The sequence below is a fragment of the Crinia signifera genome, chromosome 1 (assembly GCF_055691185.1).
Source record: "Crinia signifera chromosome 1, ASM5569118v1, whole genome shotgun sequence".
NCBI lineage: Eukaryota > Metazoa > Chordata > Amphibia > Anura > Myobatrachidae > Crinia > Crinia signifera.
The window spans coordinates 27,265,347-27,281,858 of NC_139217.1; the positions used below are offsets into that span (position 1 = coordinate 27,265,347).

Consider the following 16,512-nt stretch of genomic DNA (forward strand, 5'->3'; position numbering starts at 1 on the left):
CTCCATGCGTAGTTGGATAGTAGGGGTATGAAAAAATGGGGTGCATTTAACATGGGAGCCCAGATAATACATAAGTACCCTAAGTTGTACCTGGTAACAACTGTGAAAGTTTTCATAACACTTCAGGGAGGCAGGGCCGAACTGGCTCATCAGTAGGCCCCACCCCAACACAGAGGAGGCAGGGCCACATTAGGAGGCGTAGCCTAAAGACATAACTTTCCATTTAGTCCCGTCCCTCCCCACGGCCCCAGTAATTGCCAGTGAATGTCACACCATATTGCCAGCTGCACTATCTTTCCCCTATCAGATGACAGTGTGATTTATTTATACCTATACCTATACCTATTGTGGAAAATATATATATTTTTTTTCCTGTAGGGGCAAATGGTTCTGTTTTACTTGATATTTTTAAGGGGGTGCAATGTGTGTGACAGTGTGCATCTCAATCCTTGCATATTCAGACGTACGCATGTATACCAGGGAAGGGCTTAGTAGCTGCATTAGCATAAAGTCATATACACAACTGCAGCACAAGAAGCAAGGAAAGCTGCAACTCTGTCCCATTCAGAAGCAGGCCATGTGAGGAGGGAGTATCCCACCCCTCAACAGACCCCGCCTCCATTAGCACTGCTCCCAGAAATTTCCATGGCTGGTTTTTCATCCCAATCCGCCCCTGAATATCGCATGCAGGGACAGAGCACTATCACTTGGAATCCTCTCCCTGCACTTTTTAGGGTAATTACACCAATCCCTGACTACATCCCCCAGACTAGATCCGTGCATCTAAATGTTACCATATTCTTTTCGTTGTATTCATTTTTATTCATCAGGGATCAGCCTGTGCTTTATTTAGACATACACAATTAGGATAGCCAATCCCAGGTCTTGGATCATCGGTTATTCGGCCCTATAATTGCCGGGATTTGAATACCAGGATTGTATTTTGCTCCTGAAAGCACTGCCGTTCCCGGCCACCCTGCCCTATGAGTAAATTTTTTTTTATTTTTTTTTTATTAGGGAGGCCAATTCCAGGAATCCCAGGATTAAGCATTTTTAAATCCCTATTTCCAGGATTGAAAAAAAAAAAAGCCAGATCTGTGCTCTGCTCTGGCTGGCAGAGTATAGCTGGAGTAGGGGAATAGGAGGGAAGCCCTAATAATGGCACCTGAGGATGGTGTTATTATCACAAGGCTCTATTTAATTATTTTTTTTTTTACTGAATTTTAGTAAATTAGGTCAGATTACATTTCCCATTACAAATATGCATAGGCGTGTGCAGCACATTTTATTAGGGGGTGCACTGTCAAAGGGGTGTGTGTAGCTCCACCTATTGGGCATGTCTAACACCGCCAATCAGGCGTGTCTTCCGTCAACTATTGGCCCTCGCTACAATATAAAATGTCTCTCAGCCACACCATAATCTCCTGCCTATTTCAGTTTTAATATTATTACTCTGTGTAACAGTTCATGCAAATACAGTCATAAACATATATGGATGACGCAGGTATGTAGTGATATGGATGACGCAGGTATGTAGTGATATGGATGATGCAGGTATGTAGTGATATGGATGACGCAGGTATGTAGTGATATGGATGACACAGGTATGTAGTGATATGGATGACACAGGTATGTAGTGATATGGCAATGGTCTAGTACAATTAACAATGCAAACACACATAATTGATTGATGGGCGCTTCTTTAAATGGAATACAGTTCTAAAAAGCAAAAGTCTTTGGTTAAAGGTATTGCTGGCATTGCTAGCGTCAGAGATGTTCATAAGGGTTGGGCACAGCATTAGGGGGTGCCTGTACACCCCCAACACTCAATGTGCGCACACCTATGCAAATATGTCAAATGTGATCTGATTACTAAAGAAAAAAAAAAAATTTAAGGGCGTGGAGGAGAATTTTGTGATTTTTCACATTATTTTGGTAAAGATAATATTGATAAATATTCCTGTTATACTATTACAAACACAGAGCAGTAACTCCTGTGATCTTTGTGCATGACACAGGGTATGGCCACACGCGATACATGCCTGTCACAGCTCGTTGAGTGATGCTAATGCTTTTAGTAAGTACATCAGTTCTGTTTTATAATTAATTGAGCAGCTTTATGTACAATATTTATATCTGTTCCCTTCACATCAGCAATATATCAGGAACAATACTCTACCGTACTGACACTAGAATATTATTCACTCATCAGTGTTGCCACAACACATTAACTGCGCTAGATAATCAATAAATGGATTCCATTCGCATATCATCAGTTTGTGCAGTACGGACTTATGTAGAATATAATGAACACTTACTTATGGCGTTTACTGTAGCTGTAGTGCTTTGGCTTGGTGCACATTCAGGAACCTACAAGTAGCATGTACAGGTGACGCGTAGCAATGGTATATAGGGGACTGAGAATTCACAATAGGGTTATAATAGAGAGTTCTCAAGTAAGGTGCCGGACGGCTCCCCGACAGTCGGGATTCCGACAGTCATTACTCCGACGTCGGAATCCCGACTGCTCCCTCGTGGGGGCCACGACCCCCATAGAGGGAGAATAAAATAGGTGGCGAGCACAGCTTGCCACCGTGCCCGCAAGGGGCTTTATTGCGCTCCCCCTGCTGTGCAGTCGGGATTCCGACGTCGGAGAAATGACTGTCGGAATCCCGACTGTCGGTGTGTCATACCACACCCCTCAAGTATGTAAAGTTCAGTCAGGGTGTTCGATGGCACTGTGGGTTGTGTAGAGTGCCTACATAATCTACAGTCCCATCCAAGTCTATAATTCCCATCTAAAGGTACATGGTACAATTATTGCATACAATATCGCATCACATTGCATAGGTTTTGCAATGCAATGAGATGAGATCTAGTAGAAAAAGTAGCTAAAAAAACAGTGAAAAGCTCCATGTCGACCTTTTGACTGTCGACCTAAGCAATGTCGAACTAACGACCTGTCGAACTAATGACCTTTCGACCTAGAACCATGTTGACCTTTTCCCATGTAGACCTAATGGTGTTGACCTAATGACTGTCGACCATAATGCTGTAGACCAAATGATCCCAACCCGATGAGATGTGTGACGGGAGCGCGCATCTCTTCACACTTATATAATTGTAGCGTATATGGGCACCTTTAGATGGGATTATAGACGTGGATGGGACTGTGGATTATGTAGAGTTGGATGGGACTGCAGAGCTGGATGTACTGTGGGCTATGTAGAATTGGTGAGAAATATGGGCGGTGCCTGATCAACCAAAAGGCATATCAGGCTGCAGCCTGGAGCTCTGGGTCATAGGGTTAGACTGAGGTTAGAGATGGGCTGCAGTAAGGTTAGGCTGTGGTTAGGGTTCAGCTGCAATCAGGGTTAGGCTGAAGACAGGGTAAGGTGAGGTTAGGGATAGGCTGTAGGCAGGGTAAGGCTGCAGTTAGGGATAGGCTGTAGGCAGGGTTAGGCTGCAGTTAGGGATAGGCTGTAGGCAGGGTAAGGCTGCAGTTAGGGATAGACTGTAGGCAGGGTTATGCTGAAGACAGGGTAAGGCTGCAGTCAGGGTTAGGCTGAAGGAAAGGTAAGGCTGCGGTTAGGGAAAAGCTGCAGTCAGGGGATAGGCTGCAGTCAGAGATAGGCTGCAGTCAGGGATAGGCTGCAATCAGGGATAGGCTGAAGTCATGGTAAGGCTGCAGTTAGGGATAGGCTACAGGCAGGGCAAGGCTGTGGTTAGGGATAGGCTGCGCTCAGGGGTAGGCTGCGGTCTGGTATAGGCTGCGGTCAGGGATAGGCTGCAGGCAGGGTAAGGCTGTGGTTAGGGATAGGCTGCGGTCAGGGTTAGTATGAAGGCAGGGATAGGCTGCAGGCAGGGTAAGGCTGCAAATAGGGATAGGCTGCAGGCAGTGTAGGCTGCGGTCAGGGAAAGGCTGCAGTCAGGGTTAGGATGAAGGCAGTGTAAGGCTGCAGTTAGGGATAGACTGCAGGCATGGTAAGGCTGTTGTTAGGGATAGACTGCAGTCAGGGATAGGCTGCGGTCAGGGGTAGGCTGCGGTCAGGGATAAGCTGCGCTCAGGGATAGGCTCCGATCTGGGATAGGCTGCGGTCAGGGATAGGCTGCGCTCAGGGATAGGCTCCGATCTGGGATAGGCTGCGCTCAGGGATAGGCTGCGGTCAGGGATAGGCTGCGGTCAGGGATAGGCTGCGGTCAGGGATAGGCTGCGGTCAGGGTTAGGCTGCGGTCAGGGATAGGCTGCGATCTGGGATAGGCTGCGGTCAGGGTTAGGCTGCGATCTGGGATAGGCTGCGGTCAGGGATAGGCTGCGGTCAGGGATAGGCTGCGGTCAGGGATAGGCTGCGGTCAGGGATAGGCTGCGGTCAGGGATAGGCAGCAGTCAGGGACAGGCTGCGATCTGGGATAGGCTGCGATCTGGGATAGGCTGCAGTCAGGGTTAGGCTGCAGTCAGGGTTAGGCTGCGGTCAGGGTTAGGCTGCGGTCAGGGTTGTTAGGCTTGGATTCCGGATAGATAATATTGTTGGGACTCTCTCTGCTATCATGCATAGGGGGTATTCAATCCCGGTTCACAACTGTCAGTTTGTCCCGTCGATCGGCAAAAAGGGGGCGTGGCAGTGTAAACAGCTGTGGATTGTCGAGATCCGGCCGTTATCACGACAATCCACAGCCGTTAAATTTGGGGACGTTCTGTCGATCTGCCTCTTCAATGCTGTCGTGCAAGACAGCATTGAATTGGTGCCCGCTGCTATTTCCCCCCATCGGAAATAGTGCACTGCTGGCACACAAACAGAAGTAGGGGGTGATTCAGGTTGGCTCGCAAAGCACCTTTAGGGCTATTTCACACACTCCGGCTCCTGCCGGGCGGCGAAAACCTGTACGGCCGAAAGTTGTGCCGCATACTGTAGTTGTTAATGGACACTATTGCCGGATCCCACCACTGAAAGGGATGGCTGCTGGGCTGTGGCCATCCCCTCCATTCTAAACTGCTGTATGCTGCACAGCTTCCTGGCCGTACGGGTTTTCGCCACCCGGCAGGAGCCGGAGTGTGTGAAATAGCCCTTAGTTTGCTAATGGACATAACCATGTGTACTGCAGGTGGGGCAGATGTAACATGTGTAGAGAGTTAGATTTGGGTGGGGTGTGTACTTCAAACTGATACTGTATCAGTTTTATGTACACCCCACTCAAATCTATCTCTCTGAACATGTTACATCTGCCCCACCTGCAGTACACATGGTTATGTCCATTAGCAAACTAAAGTTGCTTTGTGAGCTAACCCGAATCACCCCCCTTGTTTGCAGACTGGGAATGTACTGGCCAGGAGAAGCGTGCCCCCCGCTCTGCATCTCCTGCTGCAGGGAAGGCGGAGCTATATGGACCTGATGGGGCAGAGCTTTGGGTACTGCGGGGGTGGGGCTAATGGGCTCAGCCCTCAGGCTGCTGCTGGATAGCAAGATGGACCAATGAGGCTGATTTCAGTTTCAGGACCGCCCAGCCTGTAAGACTGCCCTCTGCTGCTATATTTTGTAAGGTAAGAGGAGTGGTGCTTGTGAAGAGACCTTAGGGTAAGGTTAGAGTTAGGCTGTAAGGAGATAGGTTAGGGTTAGGCTGTGGGGGGGGGGAGCAGGGTTAGGTGGCAGGTTAACAGGGTTAGGCACTAGCGAGGACGGTCAGGATCAGGCTGTGGGGAGAGAAGGTGAGGGAGGGTGTCAGCATGATAGAGAGCAGGCCACGGGGTGAGGGATTGAGTCAGTGTGATAGAGCACAAGCTGCGGGGTTAGGAATCTCCTCAGTGTTATAGAATGCAGGCCTCAGGGTGAGGGAGCGCGTCAGTGTGATAGAACGCAGGCTGCACAGTGAGGGAGCATGTCAGTGTGATAGAGCACAGGCCGCACAGTGAGGGGTTGTGTCAGTGTGATAGAGCACAAGCTGCTGGGTCATGGAGCTCCTCAGTGTGATCAAATGCAGGCCTCAGGGTGAGGGAGTGCGTCAGTGTGATAGAGTGCAAGGTAATGGAGCACATCAGTGTGATAGAGCGCAGGACACAGGGTGAGGGAGTGCATCAGTGCAACAGAATGCAGGTCTCAGGGTGAGGGAGCGCAGCAGTGTGATAGAGCACAGGCTGCATTGACCTTTGTTTAAGTATGGTGTGGGCGCATATTCCCTTTCTGGCACAGGCACCGAAATGTCTAGTTACGGCACTGCCCAAGCACAGCACTGTGCACACAGCAGAGAACAGATGGGAGAGCGCTATGTTACTATGTAATTCTCCTTCTTTACAACACTTATTACTGTAGCATATTATGTCACTACCCGTCTATTGCACTAATTACCTATCGCATTGTACAACATAACGGGTATGGATTTTTGGATAGATAACTAGGTCAACAAGCATTATGGGAAGATCGACAGTCAAAAGGTCGACATGGGGTTTTTCACCTTTTTTTACTTGAATGTCGACACAGTCAACATGGACACTAAAAAAAGTGTGCTGTGCTCGCCATGTTTTGGGCACGGTGCCTCGCTATGCTCGGCACACTATTTTATTTTTGCGCCTCTCCCCAGTGGATGGTAGGGCATGAAATACCACCTGCCGGCACATGTCGGCTAAAAGGAATAGTGAAAAACCCCATTTTGACTGTCGATCTGCCACATAACCTAATGCTTGTGTCGACCGAATGACCCCGTCAACTTAACCCCAAAACAACAGGATGCCGATATAAGAATACTAATAGCCGGCATCCCAAAGTAGGTGTGCTGGGGGAGGTTAGTGTCATGCCGGTGAAGTGTGTGTGGGACGGGTGGGGGGGGGGGTTTGCGGACCAGTCCCTGAGACTTAGTAATGATACTTTTTGAAGATCAAATGCTTCTTATTGTTGAGTATATCCTCATCCAGCAATATACTGTATTATTAATATTATTATTAATAACAGTTTCTTATATAGCGCATACATATTCTGCAGCGCTGTACATATAGTATAGTTGAACATTCACATCAGTCCCTGCCACAGTGGAGCTTACAATCTATATTCCCTACCACATGTACACGCACACAGACATTCTAGGGTTAATTTTTGTTGAAAGCCAATTGACCTACCAGTATATTTTTGGATTGTGGGAGGAAACCGGAGTACCCGGAGGAAACCCACGCAAGTACGGGGATAATATACAAACTCCGCACAGTCAGAGCCATGGTGGGAATCAAACCCATGACCTCAGCGCTGTGAGGCAGTAATGCTAACCATTACACCATCCGTACTGCCCCGTATATATAATACATGGTGGGGATAGAACCCATGACCTCAGCGCTGTGAGGCAGTAATGCTAACCATTACACCAGCCATACTGCCCCCTATATATAACACATGGTGGGGATAGAACCCATGACCTCAGCGCTGTGAGGCAGTAATGCTAACCATTACACCAGCCATACTGCCCCCTATATATAACACATGGTGGGGATAGAACCCATGACCTCAGTGCTGTGAGGCAGTAATGCTAACCATTACACCGTCCGTACTGCCCCGTATATATAACACATGGTGGGATAGAGCCCATGACCTCAGTGCCCTCAGTGCTGTGAGGCAGTAATGTAACCATTACACCGTCCGTGATGCCCCGTATATATAACACATGGTGGGGATAGAACCCATGACCTCAGCGCTGTGAGGCAGTAATGCTAACCATTACACCATCCGTACTGCCCCGTATATATAACACATGGTGGGGATAGAACCCATGACCTCAGCGCTGTGAGGCAGTAATGCTAACCATTACACCAGCCATACTGCCCCCTATATATAACACATGGTGGGAATAGAACCCATGACCTCAGTGCTGTGAGGCAGTAATGCTAACCATTACACCGTCCGTACTGCCCCGTATATATAACACATGGTGGGGATAGAACCCATGACCTCAGCGCTGTGAGGCAGTAATGCTAACCATTACACCAGCCATACTGCCCCCTATATATAACACATGGTGGGAATAGAACCCATGACCTCAGTGCTGTGAGGCAGTAATATAACCATTACACCATCCGTACTGCCCCATACACATGAAAGTAATGTGGAAGATCCAGTGCAGGTGTTAGAACAGCAGCATGAAAACTGATGTGATCAGGGTTGGGCTTATTAGCAGCACCTGTGCTCTCCTGATATAAGTGTTTCCAGGGCAGGAGGTCATTGTCCCTGATGGTGGAACAGCTGCCCAGGTGATAGACCGGGGGTGTGGCCTACAGTAGGGACCACTGGAACATACTGAGGAGTTTGTACTATGCTGTGACACCTGTATGCTGCAATGCTGTAACCATGCTCGCCTCTGCTGATTACCTGGTATGCTGTTTTCCAGTGTATGTGATTCCTTGTCACAATATATATTCTTGAACTAGTTTAGGTATGCTGAACCTACTATGTGTTATAACTGTTTATATTATAACGGAAGTGTTGGAAGTCGCTCCAGAGATCCATAAAGGCACTTCTGGGCGACTTATTATCCCCATAATCCACAGTACAGGAGGCATTATCCCCTGTAAAATTTACAGTGTGTTGTCACAGTCTTCCTGTTCCTCCATTACTATACAATAGGAGATTGCTTATTCTAATGGTGCAATGACTATTAAACAGAAGGCTGCCTACAGACAGCGTAGCACTGGTGTTTACATAATAATGCGGGTTTATGGGGTCTGCAGAGGAAAGCCACAGAGATGGGAATGATGAAAATATATTTTAGAATTAATAATAGCGACAAAACGTTATTGCTATATACCACTCATCCCCATATGCAAGACTAACAGATGTATTTTATGCACAGTGTATTAGACAGTAGTTCATTAGTATATAAAACAACAGGAAAGAACTTTGCATTATACAGCAGGACACAGAATGAGTCATTGTAGATGCAGAGGCACCAGAGAGCGTCCCACTGTCAAATCTACAATACAGTGAGCATCCAAGTAACCAATATCAACATTCTAGAGACAAATGTACAGTACAAATGTTTTGTGCAGACCTCAACGCAAGACAGAGAGCATTCTACTGACCAAACTGCAATACAGAGACTATTCTAATGATCAAACTGCAACACTGGGAGCATTCTACTGACCAAGATACAATACAGAGAGTATCCCACTGACCGAAATACTAATACTAAGAACATTTTGGTGATAAATATGCAATAAAGAGAATATTTCCATTTCTCCCTGATCTTGACACAATGCATTAAGCATTCATTTGACAGATCCAAAAAACAGAGAATAGTTCAGTGACCAATATACTGTACGTAGTGTATATTGCTGACAATACAGAGAGGAAATAAAATATAGCTTATAAGTTTTTGACTGCCTGTTGGTATTACGCACATTCATTTACTATACATTCTGAAACAAAAAATAAGCAGTATTGTATGTATTATAATGTATTAATTCATTAATTAATGAGCACCATTAGTTACGTTCACATTCCACAGGAGGCAGCACAATACAGAGAGCACTACAGTATATCTAATAAAAACAGAATATTCTAGTGACAAATGTGCGCTATACATATTTTTCTGGCATCCACGCAGTACAGAGAGCCTTTTAGTAACCAATATACAATGCAGAGAACATCACAATGCAGAGAACAATTTATCGATCGGTATACAAAACAGTGACCAATGTATAATTCAGAGAATATTCTGCTGGTTTCTACACAACACAGAGGAAATTGTAAAAAAGAATATTCTAGACCTTACAAAAGGCATTATGGTGACAATACAGAGAACTTTCTACTGATAAATGTGCATTACAAAGAGTTTTGCTGAATATACAATACAGAAAGCATTTTAGTGATAGATGAAGAAATATGAAGTTCCACTGCTGATCTGAAAATATTCTCTGTTTATATAGCACTTATTTTTCATACAATAAATACACAATGTATACAGTACTGTATGTGGACAATGGCTGCATGCGATCTGACAAATACAGTCATAATACATATAGGCTGCCAGCTCCCTGTAACCAGATACTCCTAGAGCAAGATGAGATAAAAATACCAACTGACCAGCCCTTAACTGTCATTATTCAAACACAGCCTGTAACATGGCAGGTACAGTAGAAGCTGATTGGTTGATTCAAAACTAGGAATACTCCAGTTTAGATCATTTCATTTACATTCTATTAAATGGGACGGTATCTGCAGATAATGTTCCCACAGTAACCTGGCAGTATGGGCACATTTACTATCGAACCTTAGTCACTATAGCCTGTGCAATGATTTGTCCTGCGGCCTTTGTAAATGCAATGGTTTCTTCCATTAAACTGTGTCCCATGCAGATTTCAGCTGAAATGTATAAAAACACTCTATTAATACATATACAACCAGCCCACAGAGCAGCCAGACCTACTGATTTCTTGGAACTCTGTTGCAACAATGTTGTAACACACGCCAAAACCACCAGCCCACAGAGCAGCCAGACCTACTGATTTCTTGGAAATCTGTTGCAACAATGTTGTAACACATGCCAAAACCGCCAACCCACAGAGCAGCCAGACCTTCTGATTTCTTGGAACTCTGTTGCAACACTGTTGTAACACACACTAAAACCACCAGCCCACAGAGCAGCCAGACCTACTGATTTCTTGGAACTCTGTTGCAACAATGTTGTAACACACACTAAAACCGCCAGCCCACAGAGCAGCCAGACCTACTGATTTATTGGAACTCTGTTGCAACAATGTTGTAACACATGCCAAAACCGCCAGCCCACAGATCAGCTAGACCTACTGATAATTTGGAACTCTGTTGCAACAATGTTGTAGCACACACTAAAACCGCCAGCCCATAGAGCAGCCAGACCTACTGATTTCTTGGAACTCTGTTGCAACAATGTTGTAACACATGCCAAAACCACCAGCCCACAGATCAGCCAGACCTACGGATTTCTTGGAACTCTGTTGCAACAATATTGTAACACACACTAAAACTGCCATTTCACAGCGCTATGGAGATAGCTGACAATATCCAAGTGTTTTCCACAATATAGCAACAGAAAAGGAAGCACTGGTTTCAAAATGATCTCACGGGTGAACGGAGGATGAGACTGAAAAGCAATATTGAGCCTCATCCCGCGTGGCCTAAACTAATGAAAGTATGATGACAGAATCAGCAGAATTTCTTAAAATGAAAACTTAACAGTCCGTCATTGTCGGCTTTCAGAGACTGAATCATAGGATTAATACACTTTTTTAACAGAGGGTGATTTTATTACATGTTATAATAATTTAGTTCAATAACTATTATTTGTATATACTATATTCACCAAGTATATACAGTATATATGCACCAAGACTGTATGCAGTTAATCCTAAATGACAAGACTTTTCCTGATTGTCGGTAAAGTACTGTATGTACAGTACCGTATTGCAGCCTTCATGTGTCAATATACAGTATATTACAGTACAGTATATAAAGATAAATCAATCATTTGACATACAAATTAATTCAGTTGTACATTTACCATTGAAGCCATCTAAGAAAGAGTTCACTGACAGATTTATCTAAAGTTAAAAGGTTAAAATGTGATTTTCTTCATCACAATCAGCTTTGCAAGCTGACATTATACAGTCGGATTAAAGGGAGCAAAACGAGTCAGCCTGTAATACTGTATATCATGTACTCAAGGAAATCCAAACAGACACCAGCAAATTCTCAAATCAGAACCAGCATCACAAAAAAAGAATCAAACTGTACATACTGTAAGACCAATACATGTATAAATACATTTTGTAAAAGTAAATAGCATTGTATTATTGCAAACACTAATGCATAGCAATTTCAGCAGTATAACAAATATTGGTACAATATATTTAAAAGGACACAATTAGAACCATTATTCAGAATCGGTGAAACATTCGCTGTAAAGTGACATTTTAGTTCCACACTAATACAAGTCATTATTGAGAAAATACATTTAAGCACGGTAGTCACTTTGCGATGTGTGTGTGTATATATATAGATATATCTATATATATCTATATATATGATATATAGATATATATATACACATACACACACACACACACACACACACACACATATATATATACATATATATATTGTAGTGAATCAGGGTCGAGCCCTGTACACACACACATCGATTTGCTTTTGATTCGATGTTAGATTTGATTTTCTATTAGATCTGGCATTAGATCTGTACTTTTGCATTAGATATCGAATTCGATATCCATTCATGGTACATTGTACACATTCAATTTACTAGATCGAATTCGATATTTCCTTGGCTGCACAGTAGATTTTTCGGTACTTATGTAGTATCTGGGCTGCCGATTTTTTGATTGTATGCCTTAAGTTAAGGCATACAATCAGATGCGATGCGATGCGATATCGCATCGCATCGCATGCGACCATCGGATGCGATGACCCGATTTTTCCATAGGAATCAATGTTAAAATGGACTGAGTCCATTTTAACATGGAATTCAATGGGAAAAAGGGGTCCTTTTCATACCCCTACTATCCAAGTGGGCATGGAGTTGGATATAAACCTGTGGCGAGCGTAGCGAGCCACCGAGCCCGAAGCGTGGCGAGCGAAGCGAGCCCCGCGAGGGGCCGGTATTCTGTGTCCCCTCGCGGGGCTCGCTACGCTCGCCACGCTTCGGGCTCGGTGGCTCGCTATGCTCGCCACAGGTTTATATCCAACTCCATGCCCACTTGGATAGTAGGGGTATGAAAAGGACCCCTTTTTCCCATTGAATTCCATGTTAAAATGGACTCAGTCCATTTTAACATTGATTCCTATGGAAAAATCGGGTCATCGCATCGCATCGCATCGCATCGATGGTCGCATGCGATGCGATGCGATGTGCCCGATCCGACCCGATTTAGAAATCGGCAGCCCAGATACTACATAAGTACCGATTTTTCTGTTTGATTTTGTGAAAACGGGAGCGCGCATCGAATCGATTGTAGATCGGAAGTGACACAAAAACCATTCGATTTCGTTTAGGATTCGATTCGATTTTGCTTCTATAAGCAAAATCGAATCGAAAATCGGGAAAAATCGATGCATGTGTACAGGGCTTCAGTTTCACCAGAGACTGATAGATTTCTACGGTCACAGCTGCCCTGTAAAGGGTTAAGTAGCTGTCCAGCATCAGAGAGAGTGCTGCAGTCAGGTAACAGAACCTGGTTCACTGCAAAGCCAGGAATGGCTCTCTGATGTGTGTTTGGGGGATAGATGGGTGAGCTCCCAAACATACGGCTCCAGTCCAGGCTTTCAGACCTGCACAGCCACAGGTGGGAACTGGGCTGATTGCAGGAGAAGGGAAAGGGATTTAAACCTTGTTGAGTTTGGTGCACATGGCGCTGATGTTCGATGGGAGCCAGTGAGCAGGGACAAGTGTTATAGTGCCAGGGACCTGGACTGCCAGTGCCCGGAGGCACTGAGGCACCGTGGGCAAGGAGCGCCGCTCGGACAACTACTGTTGTTTGTTTGTATAAACCTTATGTTGCTGTAAAGTGGAGCATGTATGCCATTAAATACATACCCAAATACCAGAAACTGCCTGAGATGAAGTACCGCCAGTGACCACTAGAGGCCAATCAGTGGACCAAATTACTCCTTTGTGTGCTAAAAGATGTCATAACAGAAATTGAAAGCATTTTTTTACAGGGACATTGTTTCAATCTTGATGGATATGGAGAGAGGGAGCTGTGATTGGAGGTGGGAGCAGATAGGGACTGGGGGTGAGGTTTTAGAGTTACTAGGCTAAAACTCACAGCTCAAAGTGAAAATAAGATCTTTCACAGCACAAAAAAAAAAAAATACATTTGTGGTGACATTTTGGCATATTTATTAAATAATTAGTTTTTCGAAATTAAAATTTTGTGGCGTAATGATCAGTTTTGTGGTCTATACCGTACTTATTATTACAGACATAGGTACATATTTTGCCATTTATGTATCCACAGAGCGATGAGCCGGGCAACTCCTAGGCTCCAATGAGCCGTTAAACTTTGCGCCTGGCGATAAATCCACATATTAATCCAATGCATTATTACCTCCTCATACACGGAATATAAGCAGGTGCAGCCATCAAACCCCAATCTCTTTCGGAAGAGCGACCTACCAAAGGCACTGAGCCTGACATGTACAGGAGTCAGTGATTCACAGAATGGCAATGGAGTGTATCCTAATAAGAAGACCCCAACCTGGGGGAACTTCTAAGCCTTGTCATCTCTGTGCATGAAGTCTGCACTGTGCCCCTGCCAACTTCCCTAGTCCTGGTCACATGTAACCCTTTCATGACCACAGTGCAGAGAGATCACTGGGTTAAAATTACATTGCTATGGGTTATAATTATATTATTTCAGTTCAAATTAATTTATAGAAAAATAAGTGTAAATCTTGCAAATGGCTATGGGATAATATATTTAAATAATAATAATAATAATAATAATAATAATAATAATAAATTGATATATTTAACCCTTTGAGTGCCAATTTTGCTGCGAAAGATCCTCAAAATATCCACTTAACATGCCAGCATCGCTCCCAGCGACTTCTTTCAGTATCAATAAATACAAATGCAGCCGAGTCAATTCACCGGAGTTCAGTTCAATATTACACCCCAAAAAATAGAGGGGACGCTGCGGTTTCAGCGGATATTTTGAGAATCTATCGCAGCAACGCCAGCGCTCAAAGGGTTAAAAAGTCGTCCCTAACTGTCCACTAAACCGGTTGCCGGTCCGAGAGGCTTAACAAATGCTCCGACTGTAACCCTCCTTCAAGGCGCCCAGAGAAAAGTCATGGAAGTGCTGAAGAAGCATAATACAATGACGGATGCAACAGAGGGGGGCGGCTGTGAATATGAAGACGAGGATTAGGCATCAAGTGTGGAAATAAGGCACGGATGGGAATTACACGACTAATCACCCATGAATCAGAATCAGTGCGGAGAGATTGAGTTTTAAATCCCAGCCGTCGTTTCACACAGTAACCCGGGAATAGCGAGGACCACGCAGGACCAGCTAGAGGTCCACGGTACAGGGATGGGGTTTGAAAGTAAGTTCATAGGTGTTTTTGGGGGTCCTCTGCTCTCCGCCTTTTGTCTCTCTCCACCCTGTCTCCTCTAGAGTCCAGCAGACACCTATAGGTGCCACCCAAATGCAATATTAAGCGGGTGGTTTGAATCTTTCCAGAATAAAAAAAAAAAAAAAAAGAAGACAGGCCCAATGTTGAATGAAAAGGATGCTCAGTGCAAAATGCAAAGACCCCCAGTGACAGCTGGCCGGCATGCAGCGGGCTGAGCAGGGGGGGAGCGAGAGACATGGATGGGAGAAAGGGGGATATAGACGTGCAGATGTCGGCTATTATATCATCCCCATCCACAAAGAAACACGAGGGATGAGAGAAAACCCCTCTTCGGTGATCATTAGCAGAATCCACATCCCCCCCCCCTCCCCACCAAGCCAGCATCCCTCTATCACGGCTGACTGCAATGGACCATTGTTGATAGCCGGTGCTCATGGAGACCGGCTGATGCTTGGCAAATGAACCAGACAGAAAAAAAAAAAAAGAAGGACCAAGAATCAACCCATTCAGCACCATGCAAAATGGTGATGCTCATCCGAGAGGGTCACAGACACAGGCATCAGCATCGGTTCCTGATTCCCAGTGCAGGAGAGGATGCACAGGAGAAGGGATGGATGTAACTCACCTCCTGGCTGATTCCCACGGATCTTTGTACAGGGTGCAAGCACAATCCCAGAGAGTGCCCTGTGGTGCCCACTGCAGGTAGTGCTGGTGCTGACGGTGCCCTGGGCAAGGAGGTTTATTGTCTCGCTGTGAGGGTTATTGTCTTGCTGTGGTTTCTGTAGCATGCAGGGATGCTGCTCTCTCTGCCAATGACAGCTCCAGCTGCTGCCTAGCTCCAGTCTGTTGTGTGTGTGAGAGAGAGAGCCTGCTCTCTAGTAGCATCAGCTGAGCTCAGCGCCACCACTCCCCTCCCATACCTTTTTTTTTATAATGAGCTTTATTCAAACACAGACACGGTATCAGTGAGAGTAAGGGGGGGGGGGGGGGGGGCTGCAAACTTGGTGGCACAGATTGCTGCCGACTGCATCGGCCGACATTGCAGGGGGGGTGCCATAGAAATACTAAAATCAGGGTTTGGCTGGCACACAGGATTATTAGCAGGTGGATGCGATTCTGTTCCCTGTAAAATAGGATATTATTATTTATAATGAAACATCCTCAGAGACCGTCTCAGATTATTCCCTTGACAACAGGAATACTCCGAAATGTTGTTATTATTATTATTAATGTTTATTTATATGGCGCTGTAAGGGAATATATAATATAATACATCAATAAGAGCAATAGTCATTTTATATAGGAAAAAAAAATTGTTCAAAACTAATTAAGGGGAATACGATGTAAATCATGTGATTTTGTATATATATACATTTAGGGTCTGATTCAGACCTGCGCGCTACAC

The 16,512-nt window shown here is 44.9% G+C and overlaps 1 protein-coding gene across 4 annotated transcripts in view; it reads right to left on the reverse strand.

Moving 5' to 3' along the window:
• The window catches only part of CTNNA2 (catenin alpha 2), a 1,425,647-nt gene extending 1,409,672 nt beyond the window's left edge, over positions 1-15,975 (reverse strand). For 2 of the 4 annotated variants that reach the window (XM_083180541.1, XM_083180424.1), the window contains exon 1: positions 15,733-15,975. The gene's annotated coding sequence lies outside the window, so the exon portion shown is untranslated. The remainder of the gene's footprint in view (positions 1-15,732) is intronic. The other 2 variants (XM_083180611.1, XM_083180478.1) reach the window with 1 other exon arrangement.
• Positions 15,976-16,512: the final 537 nt, after the last annotated feature.